Genomic DNA, 13,385 nt, shown 5'->3' with positions numbered 1-13,385 from the left:
GAAAGATGAGGTTGAAATGTTTCTATGATATCATAAATCTCCTTAGGCTTCAAGACTTTACTGGGATATACAGCGCTGCAGTATCTGGTATAGCACTTAGAGCTGTTACGTCTTTTATGTGAATCACCATATGGGTCCGTGAAAAATTAATTTTAAAATGTTTGATTTTAATTTAGCAGTTCTTTCAAGGTAGTACAGCCCCAGCAATCACTACTGGGTCCTCTGGGAAACAAGAGAAAAGGGGAAAAAAAAGAAAGGAACATTTCTGGAATCACTTTCTTTTGCCCAACTCTGTATCAGCGGGCAGAAGCAATAACGAAGGGGCTGCAGGACTGCTCTCAGCTATTATTGTGCCTGGCTTGCTCTCAGCATGACTCACTGCAGACAATATATAACACCACTCACAAGGGAAATGAACAGTAAATACTTGGCCCTGGATATTTTTTTTAACTCTCTTCAGTTGGTTGGGTTTTTTTTTTTTTTTCCCCTCTCTGATTTGTATCCCTTTATCCTGGTCGATGTGCTATATAGGCCTCTCAAATCTAATGTCCATAACACCACCCCCCACTGGTAGCAGCAAGCCCTTCCACTGCTGTAGGGTTTACTTTGCAGAGGTTTACAAGAAGAGGCATTATTGAGAAAATGTGTGTGTTAACCCAGTGGCACAGGGTTGCTTCAACACCTTCCCCTCTGGTTTTTTTGTTTTGTTTTTTTTTCTCGGGGAGGGATGGCTGCTATTCTAGCTAAATTAATCTCTTGCTTTGCCATAGCAGCCAGGCTAGCTTAGGAAGAAAACCTTGGGGCTAAACAGGCTAGGAGTGCAGCCAAGGGGGTCAGGAGACAGCTTTAAGGATTATACTACATAATTAAAGGCTGACTCTGAACATGCTTCCTGGTACCCTGTGTTCAAACATACAAACCTTTTTAGGTAATAATTCTTGGTCCTCATTTGTATCAGAGGGATTTGTAGGTTAAAGTTGCCATACAGGTAATGAGTCAGCATTACAAATTATTCATCCAGACTATAAAAAGGCAACACCTTCCTAAACCTGTCCTAGCCAGTGAGAACTGAGGGTAAAATATAAATAGATGAACATGCATGTGTTTTCTTTGTTTGTTTTTGTGCAATGCCCTCTGGTTGCAGCTGATGTCATTCTGCAGCAACTTACTAGATTGAAAATGAGGATTCTTCTTCTGAAGTGCTCTGTGATCACATCGGGGCCAGCACATTCTTCTACTGGATAAAACCTGAGACACTGAAGACCCACATTCAAGCTTATATTGTGCTAGCTCCAAGGAAGACCCTTTTATCTTCAAATATTTCTAATCAGCTGGAGCCAGGACTAAAATCTAGGTCCTCCATTATTCATATTCGAGGCTAGGGCTGCTGCCCTGTCAGCCTACACAGTTCGAGCCCTTGCTCTCCAGCTATGCCCCATCCCAGATCAAAATGAGTCCTATAGACTCTTGTGTTTGCTAAAACAGCATATTCTAACATTTCAGGCAAATATTCTAACGAAGTCTATGCAAACTGCATTGATTTAGCATTCATTGTCTAAAAATAGGTCCTAGCAAGATGATGGTAGCAAAAAAGCTAGAAGCAATGGAAAGGAGGAAAAAATACTGAACACACATATTGATAATATACAGTGTGAGCAAGCACTTGCTTATCTAATACTATGATGCACAAACAGACAAAGAGTCAAGGCAGCATATGTTCACTGATTAAAATACATAATCAAGTATAAACAAGGATAAATCACACTTCCACATCAAAGTTGTGGAAAATGTGTATTGTATGTTTTGCCTGATTTTCTACCAGAATTATCAGTTTTCTATTTCAAGAGAAGTTGTAATAAGCCAGACTTCATCTTCCATATAATGATATATTTAAATCAGACCTGTTGTTTTGGGTTTTTTTTCAGAATACTGGCTTTTTTAGTACTTTGGTTAAATTCCAGTGTGCTGTAAAGAAGTCCCTTGTCACATATATAACAAAACGGAAAGACACGAAACCATTCACGTACTATTACAGACACAAATGCAGAGAATCTTGCCCTATGTAGTGAGCACTGCCTTGTAGTTTTGATGAAGCTCATGTTTGACTGAATCAGTGCCTAATCTTTTCAACATATTACTGTCTAGTGTCTGCCTGCTCCCAAGTACTTTTCATCCCTTAAAAATCTCCTGTTTACAACCATTTCCTTCTTTGGTTTTTGGAGAACAAAGTTTTATTCCTTGGGTTAGGTCTAGATCACACATACAAAGGAGAAGAGAGATTCTGCTACACTTTATTCAGTATGATGTTACAAGAAAACAACAGTTACAGCAGACAAACCATTACATCTTTCATAATACAGACAAATTACAAGGTGTAACAAATAATGCGACATTTATTTTACTGTACTGTTTACGATGCTGTTCTTCTGAAGTATATATATTTTTAATTACATTAACATTGTTTTCATGTACCAGCCCTCCCCTTTTTATTTGTTAAAAAAAGAATACCTCTTAGTGCACCATACAAAAATCCGCATGGAAGCTGGCAAGCGGGAATTTTGTATGCAGCACCACGGAAATGCATTTTGGGGGATGGGAATTATTAGTGCATCCTTTACTTTTAGATTTTTTGCTTATGTGAAAAATGCAAGGCAGTAACATATAGTCACTCCACCTAAATGCTGGTAGGGGAGAGTATTGTTATGCTCAGTAATGCAACCTACTTCTGTTTATAGGGGGTATCTGCATTTTGCTCCTTAGTCTGTACAGCCTAGACCTTTTATATAACAAAGATTACAAACCCAGTAATATTCACAGATGAATATTTTATATATTCATCTTTTTGTATATCCATACATTGAGCATTGACTACACATTTGGTTGTGTGCACTGACACGGGGTGTACATAACCCACCAACCCACAGGGTATATATTTATTTATCTCATCTTCTCTTCCCAGGAGTCTGAAGTGCAGAATCCCTATGCACCAAAGAGAAAGCAAAATCCCCTGTGCCTCTGTCTACTGCAGATTGAATTTTCACTGTTGTACTGATGACTTGTCCTAAGCCATGGTTCTGATTAAAAGTAAGAGTGAGAATTAAAAGGACCCAACTGATGTAGGACCCCATACAGTAATGTAATGTCAGAACTATTGGAATGTCCTGTCTGGGGTGATGCCTGCTGGGTGTGGATTCGAGTTGAACTGAACCCAGCATGAGAGAAGACTGAGCAATCTCCAGCTGGTTGACTTGTAAATTTAGGTTCTGTGAACTTAAACGTGTAAGGACTCTCTGTTTTGTAAGGACTCTCTCCTTGTAAGGATTCTCATGCAGACCATATCTATCACCATCTTCCTTCCCTCATTCACTTAATATTAGATCCCATTGAGAGTTAGAACATGCCCTCCCACTTTTATCTGCCTGCTATACCTGCTGCCCTGTCGCTGCTCTCCCATCTTGTAGCAAAACCACATCCTCTCAAGTATCACCAGGACAGATCTGCTGGATCTCAGCCAAGTGGTAGGAAAATGCAAGTTAAGCTGCTGCTGGCTACTAACTGAGCAGATCCCACAGTTTCTCCAGGACTGTGCCTCAAAGACTATTGGTCACTGAAGCCAACTTTTGACTTCAACAATGTGAGAATGTTGACAATGTGAAACATCACATTCCAGGCACCCACATCTGGAAGGCTGGGCTACTTCTTGTGTCTTTGAAGATTCTTTGGGGAACTAATTTCAGAAGGATGAGAGAAAAAGAGAGTAACACTACTGATCTTTGCTGAAGCAAAGATCAGTCTCAAGAGCACTGATAGGGTTTAAACAGTCCATTCGCAACACTGAGAAGAGCTGTGGTGAAACCAGCTGGAGAGGTGGGCAGCTGTCTCATGGGCGTCAGGCTAACTGTGCAGGTAAGGGCTCTGCTGGAAGGGAGAAGAGTGAAATAAGGCTGTAGTGTCAACTGTTAGTTCCCTGGGCAAAGGAGCTTCTACTATCTCAAAAAAACCCTTGGTATTTCCCAGCAGATTTGATGTTACAGAAGATTAATTTGCAGTGCTCATGTGAAAAGCACCATCCTGCTGAGCCTAGGTTGCCTTCATGCTAGGAGAACGTCCCCAGGTGTCCATGGGAGAGTAGCAAAACCAAGCCATCACAGGCAGTCAGGGTGCCTGGAAAGTGGGTGCAGAAGTAAGAGACCCTGGTCACTCCTTAATAATCAGTAGGTGAGATAACTTCATTACTGCTGAAGATTAATTTGCTATTTAGAAACCTAGATATTTATGAACTTTCATTCAGGCAGTTAATTGAGTTTGTAGATTTTTGGATCAACTTTATTTCAGTGGTTGCTTAGAAGTGGGAATGGGGCAGAGAGGATAATCTCACGTGCACATGTGTGTTCACACACATTCGCACACACACATATCTTAAGCAAACACTGTACATGAGTCACTATGGATAGTAATATGCTAGGCTTGTGGGAACAACTGGAGAACTACTCTATATTAAACCTTCAGATGGTTAGTTGAGCAGTGTAATTGCTTGCCTTCAAATTTAAGCTGTCAAGTAGAAGCATCTATGAAACTACCCTTATATTCCTAATCAAAATCTTTGTTATGTTTTCAAAAATTCTTCAGATTTTGCAGCAAGTTTTTTTTTCTAAAAATAGCTAATTTTAATCATCAAACTGCACACAATTTAAGTAGCAAAGATAATGTATAAAAGACTTTTCTCTTACAAAAAAAAGGAAACATGAAACCCAAACAAACCACGTCTAAGACAGTTTCAGTGTGTGATAAATTCAAAAGTTCAGTGGTCGCTTTTCCCCCTATAAACACAGGGGAAGAACTGCAGTAAGTTCTAAATATGATTGTGACTGAAAGTGCCTTTCAGATGGCTTTTAGCAGATCCTGAAACAGAGATGACAGTGGGGAAAGTTGTCTTTTAATGGCTGTGCAAATATCAAGAATATTTCCATGGTTCAGTTCTTAGAAAATGTAGACTCCTGTCCTAGTTCATTAAGACACCTTTTGTAGCTGCTTGTGCATTCAAGGATTTGCCTTATTTGGTGTCTTTTTCTTATTAAACACTGCTGGAGTTTAATAAGATGGCAGTAGCACAAATCCTTTTCCCCTCCTTTTAAACACTGAAAGCTAACCAAAGCATTACCACACTTCCTTAAAATGTAATTCAATGCACCCAGCAAGCAAAGGATGTCAAAATTATGTGTACAATAATATTGCCTAGCAAGTGCTTCTGTCCGAGTAGGACTATAACTCAACAGTGATTTTTGCACCATACCTTGCCCTCTCTGAATGCAAAGTTGTAAACAGGGCAGTTTTTCCACACCCCTGAACACAATGCTCTCCCTAACCAAAATGTAGCAGGGGCTTCCTTTTCTAAAATCACACACACAACTTAGTTTCTTGCAAAGTTTGCATTTGAATGATTCATTCAGAAAAGCTATCTAAAGACTAAGGATCATGTAGTGCCTTCCAATCAGCTCAGAATACCTATGGAAAATAACTCAAAAGGTGCTTTGGTGTGGAACAGCAAACGGTCTGGGATGAGGAGAATTCTCCACCTTGCTTTGTTCATGGCAAAGTAACACAGCTAGATTTAATGGCTTGTTCAAAGGAAGTTTTTCTGTACCTCAGTATCTGCCTTGAATTAAACAGAACAGTTTAATCATCTCTGTTTTCAAGAAAATATTCCAAAAAGTAACTAGTGTGAGGAAAATCATATAGATGTTAGCCAAGACCCATAAAAAAAGAAAAATATATTCTTGAAGAGAATAAAACCATAAGGAACTCACTGTGTATCTGTCAGCTGCATACATCTCATAAGTTTTGCTTTGTCTTTCTCACAGGCCTATTTTGAAAACTGGCATGCTACATAGCCTAAGCAGAGTAACCAAATTTAGAGTACTTAATAAACATGCAATTATTGCCATGTTTTTAAATGGATATGAATGGTCTGAGGGGATAATGAGAAAAGAAATAACCAAACAACACTTGAGGAAGAGTGGCAAGTGTTGTAATTGTCAGCTGATCGGACAAGTTGGGCTTGCCCTGGGAAGAAATAGTCTTCCCATTGGTTGCAAACTATGCACAACCCTCAAAGAAAACACACAGTCTTTTATGCCACTGTTGGCTCTTTTTGTACAGTTGTTACTGAAGAAGTGTGAACACCAAATGTGTTGTCTGAAAGTATTTAAGACATTGCTGGTGAAAGCATAAAAATCCTTACAAAGATGCAGCGCTGCAGTGGAAAATCAAACAAAATCAAACACAAAAGATTGAAAGAGTACATGCCATGTATCAGTAAGCAAAAGCTTAATCTTCACATAGTTCTCTGAAATCACAAGGTATCCAAATGCGTGCAAGGTTTTAAATAAATTGCAGGGAAAAACAGGGTCTTGCCAGCTTCAATTTTCTTTTGAATGAAATCCACCATAGAGACAGAAAGGAAACAGGCCGTGGTTCCTTCCTGGTGTCGGCCTCCTCATTAGGTTTTTGTTTCCCTCCTCCAACCTGGTAAATTTAATCCTGTAAGGAAACAATATAAATTATAATAAGCCTCATGAATTGCAGTTTTTTTTTCACTTGGTAAAAGATAGGTTAGGCCAAAGCCAGTTATGAAGATGCCAGCTCAGAGTGAAGGGCAGACTTCCAAAGCATGTTTAGAACTGGTACCTCAGGAAAATGAACTTAAAACACCAGTGTTTTCAGGGTGGTCGCCTAAGTGAGATATATTAATCCATATTCATGTGTCTGTGCCCCAAGAGCTAATCTTCACAGGTACCATTAGCACTGACATTCTCCATGGAAATTATAGACAGCCGTAACCAGTCATCTCTTCTAAAGGTGGTCACACCCCCTGAATGCAAAGGAAGGTTACTAAAAATGCTGGCAGAGCTTCAGGAGTTTACAAGCTTTTTTTGCCCCTTTGTTTTTTTGCCCCCTTTCTCCCTAGTGATCTCCTCCATAACAATGCTTGTAATTAGTTTTTGAAAAGGTCTTCTCAGAGTTGTTTGGGGCACCCTGAAACAAATCAGAAACATTTCTGCAAATATACCCAGGTTATGGAGCTTCTTGGTGTGCTGTGTCTAAATGTATTTACCTTAATTTCAGTGTATTTCTATTATTTAGGCAGATAATTGCAAACTCTCCTTTTAAATATAAAAATAAACACTATCAATAGCTTCACTTATGTTGTCTTTCAGTCTGCTGATGAAGAAGCTCAAAGCAATGGCTGCACTTGCACGAAGGTATCCTGATGTTTTTGAGGTTTACACAAAACAGGAGGCAAGCTGAGAATGTGGGACAGGAAAACAAAGCATCCAATAACTGCAAGAAGAGCCATGTGAAGGCTGAATGAAGGCTAGATGAACTGGATGAACTGAAGCCACTGAAAGGATTTTATAATTAACATATTTAACTCTTAATAAATCTCCAAGTAGAATTCTATGTCACGTAATAAAGTGAGACTTTCTGAGAAATTCTGAAAATATATTTGTTAAGTTCTCCAAGACTAGAACTACAGACCTGATACATTTTTAAAATGCTGTTGCAGGAAGACAGTCAGATGTGAAGGAATTTCATCCCTTAAAAAAAGAATGCTGAAATATTCATTGAGCATGGAACTGGTTTGTATTAGCATGTCCTAAAACTATTTAAATCAAACTGGATGCAGGTGCCAGTGAATCTAGTCTAGTCCTCATTTCAAAAGCAGGAAAAAACCAAGACATTGGTTTTGAACTGCAGTTTCAAGCACAGCACTTTAATTGTGGCTTTCAACAAAACACCCCAATGTCTATGCAATATCTTAACTTCTGTAATATCCAGGGTTCCTGTCATGATTCTTGAGAGCTCTTCTTCTATTCTTTAAGCACCAGGATACCTGAATTGGATTTAAAAAAGCCTGTTCTTAAGCATCTTGGGCCCTCTTGGAGCTTGGTCTACCACCTCTAGAGTCCTTCTTGGCTTGTTTTCTAAATGTGTCTGGAGCTTGTGTGGACTGTATTCCACATGAAAGTCCCACTTTCCCCAATGTCTAGAAGCTTGGCTAAAATGCCAATAAATCTTGTTTCAATGAATACATTTGACCTGATATATTTAGTTTACATTCAAAAGCTTAAAAAGAAAAGCAATATTTGGAACTTGCAGAGATTCACAACTGCTCAGTGATGAAACATCAGTGATAATATTCCCCAAATTCCAGATTTCCCTTCCTTCATGAGCACATTTCAGGGGTGTTCTTTTTGGAACCTCCTTCTTGGAAAGGAGCAACTAAACTCCCAAAGCTCCTTCCAATGCTGAGGTTGCATTTGCCCCCACTGCCACCTACACTCCAGTTGTGGAAAGCAGGCTTGCAATTCAGAAGCTACATCTGCCCAGATCCAGAATAGCTGGCCTAATTTCAGGCTAAGCCCAAATTACTGGAGTTCCAGAGACTGGCATAAGCAGCAGAGACATCTGAGACAGTAATAAAATTATAAGGATAGCAAAGTCTCTGGATGCATGTTTTTCCAGTAGTTATCAAATTGCTCAGAGGGTCATTGCTCATTTGAGAATAACTGCAGTTTAATTACAGAGAACTTTTCCTTTCTATCACTGGACCTCGGGACAGTATCTAAATGAGGTAAGTATCACACTTCTCCTAGGATTATGCTACAATTTCCCAGTAACAACACTACATTGTCTGGTTTCAAGTTTGGCTTTGTAGGCAAAGCTGATGGCACTTTCTCCAGGACAGGGCCTGAGCTTGTGGAATGGGGAATACCTTCATTAGAGGCTTAGCACTTGCAGAATCAAGCCCTAGAACATTAAGAGATTCTTTAGAAATTAATAAACTGAGAGGTGCTATTATATAACACAAGGGGGAAAAAAAACCCAAAAAACCTTGCACACTGGACTACTGCCAGCACCAATGCACACTGCAGGCAGAACACTGAAGACTAAGAAAGGGTAGCAGGAGTTACAGGCTTCCTGCTCTGGCTCAGTATAAGGCAGATCACAGTTACAAGATCACAACTCTACAAGCTCCAGCTTTGCTGGATCCTGCCATGCCAGGGCTGTAACTGGTTTCTTGTGAAGCTTAGAGACTGTGTATGGTGGACAACACCACCCTCAACCTTCTGCACAGGCTCCAGATTTAGATTAGATCACTGGAAAAGAACATGATTTGATGATTTGATGCCACATTTCACTAATGGTTCTGTCTGGGGAAAGCTAGAAGACACAGTACAGCTGGAACCCGGGAACAGTATGGTGGTCTTAGTCTCTCTGCAGTGTTGAAATGTGCAACACACCTGGTTTGGGAAGCCAGCCTGCATGACAGACCCACTGCTCACAGCAGTGCCAGAATGCACAGGGTGTTCTGAACCCTCAGCTCTGCTTGCCAAGGTGTTTCTCCTGAGTATGAAATCCTTACATGACACAACAAGTGTGGTGGTTAGGAATAGATGATGTTTGCATCTGAATCCCTAATTCTCTGAATGTGTATTGTCAATTCAAAAATGGAGTCAACAGGTGAAGTCCCTTCCTCTGCCTCAGAGAGCTGTCGTGGAGTGCCAGCTTTCTCTTATGCTGAACACAGATATGCCACTTGTCAGAGGAGTGCTGTAATCATTGTGGACTTACTCTTCACATTTAATTTTGTTTAAGATGAGACATCAAACAGACAACCTTCCTAAACTGGAGAAAGAGGAGACCGTCTCTTTATCCACAGCAGAAAATTTATACTAAAAAACCCTGAAAATTTTAGACTGGTCTGAACCAATCTTTTTATTTAAAAAGCATTGTTTCTTCAGAGTGGCTCTTGAAATGAAACATCAGTTGTTCACACAACAAAGACTCAAGGCAGGGCCCTCTACACAGTGTTGCCATTCAGTTCCCAGATGGCTTCGTATTCCATGTTTGCATTTTTAAAGATATATTTTAAAAATATCCTTGCTTAGAATATATATATTTCCCCCATCATACAAATCAAAGTTTTGCCTGGTGACTTGGCAGATTATGTTTATGGCCTCTGGTCACAGCTTTGCTTATAAAATTGTAAATTGTTAAATGGAGTATTTACAACTTGTGATTTCCCAAGAGTAAAATAGTGTTCATTCATATCTCCTTAAAAACCAAACCGAAACAACAAACTCCAAACAAACAAGCAACAACAAACCCTGAAACATTGAAGACTGCCTTAACAATGAACTTTTTTTCACCACAGATCCGAGTACTTCTGGTTTTCATGACATCTCTCCTAAACTTAATACCTTTCTACAAGGAAGTTAATGATGTACTTGAAATATTAAGTGATCTACATGAAGTGACTAATTTCTATGTTTGTTACCTAGAGGAAACTTCTGCTGCATACATTTTGTTTGTCCCAGACCCCGAACGGGATAGAGTGTTAATCCACCTTAAAAACAGTAGATGCCAACTTTAGAATGCAGTAGCTGTTGATGTTACAGTGGTTCTAGAAAGGCACACCAAAGCCTGTAATTTAAACATTAATCATACTCTCAAGACATGAGGCAGAGGAAGGTGATTAAATCCCAAATATTTTTCTTTATTTTAATTAGTGAAAGAACATCCTGTCCTGTAAAAATACCAGTTCAATACATGTTCCTTTTCGCAGCATCAGCATCCTTCTCTAGGTACTTTTAATTTCTGTATAAATTATCACATCGGGTGGAGCTGTGCTCCCGCAGAGTCTTTAGCATGCAAAGCACACTCAGAGTGCAGGTCTATTTATGTGGCAGCTGATGCAGCAGTATTATAAGAGTATTCCAGTTTTAAAATAAAAATATGAGCTGACAACTGGAGATACTGTATTCTTTATGAGCTGAAACATGGAGGTATTTAAGATCATCAACAATAATACTCTTTCTGCTTCTCCCTCCACCACACATGCAGACACCACAGATACTGTTCATCCTCTCTGAAAAAAAAGTACAGTATTAACAGGTGATTTTCCCCACACCTTTTATTCCTACCTTTGTTAGAGAAATCATTTAAAAAAGCCAACCAAACATTAGCAATACTATTTGCACTCAGATAATATCTACGTGCAACTTGTTGCTATAAATATTAATTAATTGGATCACCAATACCCATAATGCAACTTTATTTTGACCTACATGCCCTATGAACTAGATATTTTTTGGATTCAATTTCCTTAAAACCAACTGTCAGCATCATGTGATGGAAGAGATGAAAAATGAAAATGAGCGTTCCTGCTGTGCAGGTGAGTGACCTGTGGGAGACAGCTCTGCCTGCCAGGATTTTTACACGTACCATCAGACACAGACCAATTGATTAGATCATCTTATACCTGCCACCAACTAGGCTCAAGAGACTAATTAGAGAGAGTACTGCCTGCGCAGGCACCCCATTGACACCTAATTTGCTCAGCCAAAGCCTTTGGGGAGAATGTATTATCTCTGCAGCTGCACTTCATGCATTTCTGATTTGAGGCATAAGCAAGGAGTACTTCTTCACTCTTTTGAGCAAACTGAGTATATAAGCCCTTAAGTGCTAAATACAAGCAGACAAATTAAATCTGGCCAGCTGCCATAAATCCTTTTCCCCCTTCAAATATATATACACATATGCATGCATACATGTTTTATTTTTTATCTATGTCTATGATATATGTGCACAAATGCAAACATACAAAAAATGTGTATGTATGAGTTTGAATACGTGTAGAAAGGATGGGTATATAAAGGCATTTCTATAAATATATGCTTTAAAATATGTAATTGTCACACTGTATAGTCTGCCTTCCTTTACGGGGAAGTTTTACTTCTGTGAAGTTTAAAAGAAATGCATTTGTTCTTATATATGAAAAATAAATGATCTGCAGTGTTGTTAGCTCAGGCTCAGAATTACCCCATGGACAAGGCTCAGTAGATTGATGCCTATAAAGTTGCTCTGTGTATCTTCAGAGGTGCTAGTTCAAAGATTATCTCAGTATACAGCCTAGCTTTGTTGGAAGCTTTTCTTCGGTGGACTATACCTTGTTTGTGGTTTCCTGAGGAATACTATTCACTAAGGCTAAATGTAAGGTTTCTTAAATTGCTTTCTGCTGGGCTTTAGTTTTATCTAGTTATCCATGCCCCAAAATACACAGGAGAGGCAGAACTTACGGCTGCTATTAAAAATTTATTCAGAAAAAAAAAAAAGGAAGAAGAGGAAGAAAAAGAGACACTCTAGAAAAACTGGGATTTTTTTGACAAACTGAGAAGGGTTTGAAGAAAATAACTTCAACTATAGGCTGGTTAGTGATTCCTGAACTCAGAAGCCTTATAACACACAGGAATATAGTGAATTTGCATCAGTCTTGAAATAGCACTGAAGCCAAGTATCTTCTTCCCTGTCATTTGTCTACAAAGCAACTTTCAGGAACTGAGAAAGGCTGAATTATTGCAGTTTAATTTCAGTTTCTGTCAAAGTCCATGTTCACAAGGTCAGTTTATAGTGTCAACTCAGGCTCCTGCACCCCTATAACTAAAGAAGGAAAGAAGCTGTAGCAAAATATGTGCAAGTTATGTGTGTGGCCAAAATATCAGGTGTAATCTCCTTTGCAAAACACACTCTAAATGTGACTTCCAGTCTTCCAGTGACTTACAGTCCTAGGATGGGGCGTAACTCAATATGGAGAGAATATCCTCACCTTTCTCCCCTCACACAGGCCACATCTTTACCAATTTACTTAATATTTCTTTAGCTATTTAATATCATTTAATGTTTAAATGACACCTCTAGATTATCTTGGCAATTGTTGGCAACTACTCTTTCACAGATGCAGCACTGTACAGGATACACATTATAAGTGCTGTGAGTACTCAGCAGTAAAGCATATTTGACAAATAAGTAGCACAGGATTAACTGGTTAATTTCTTCTGTTTTCTTCTCTTGTGTCTTGGTTACTGCACTGGCATTCTTATACACAAGGGATTTCCCAGACTCTAAAGTGATGAAAATTGCTGTATATTCTTCACAGTTCTAACATATAAGTCATAATACAGATCCTTATGAACATATTGCTGTGTTACGAATTCCTCTCTCCACAAAGAATTTTTCACAGATTGACTTTGCCTCTAAGCAGAGCCCTGCAACTTGAAATAGATTTGTGTGTGGGAGTTGACTGCAATTCCAGGGTGGGTGCGAAGAGATGACCCTAAAAGAAGTGAGTGCTAGACAAGGACTGTAAGCTAGTAAGAAAATAAAAAACCAGAATAGTAATATGATTATAAACTAAGTTATTTTATGAGCATACGTTAAATAAGTAACATAATCTTTGAAAGGTGAGATGCCTATGGCACTGCGGATATGGGGCTGGAAAACAGAAACCAAGATTTTGGCTTTGCTGCTGAATGTGACTGTTG

General features: G+C 39.1%; 1 protein-coding gene across 5 annotated transcripts in view; it reads right to left on the bottom strand.

Annotated features, from left to right (window-relative positions):
- Positions 1 to 2,271: 2,271 nt before the first annotated feature.
- CDK14 (cyclin dependent kinase 14) overlaps positions 2,272 to 13,385 on the bottom strand; it is a 313,650-nt gene continuing 302,536 nt past the window's right edge. For all 5 annotated transcript variants that reach the window (XM_038128378.1, XM_038128382.1, XM_038128380.1 and 2 more), the window contains one exon: positions 2,272 to 6,540. The gene's annotated coding sequence lies outside the window, so the exon portion shown is untranslated. The remainder of the gene's footprint in view (positions 6,541 to 13,385) is intronic.

This window comes from Motacilla alba, chromosome 2, assembly GCF_015832195.1.
Source record: "Motacilla alba alba isolate MOTALB_02 chromosome 2, Motacilla_alba_V1.0_pri, whole genome shotgun sequence".
In the NCBI taxonomy this organism is placed as follows: domain Eukaryota; kingdom Metazoa; phylum Chordata; class Aves; order Passeriformes; family Motacillidae; genus Motacilla; species Motacilla alba.
The sequence above is the reverse complement of the archived record's forward strand: the minus strand, read 5'-3'. Positions and strand labels throughout refer to the sequence as shown.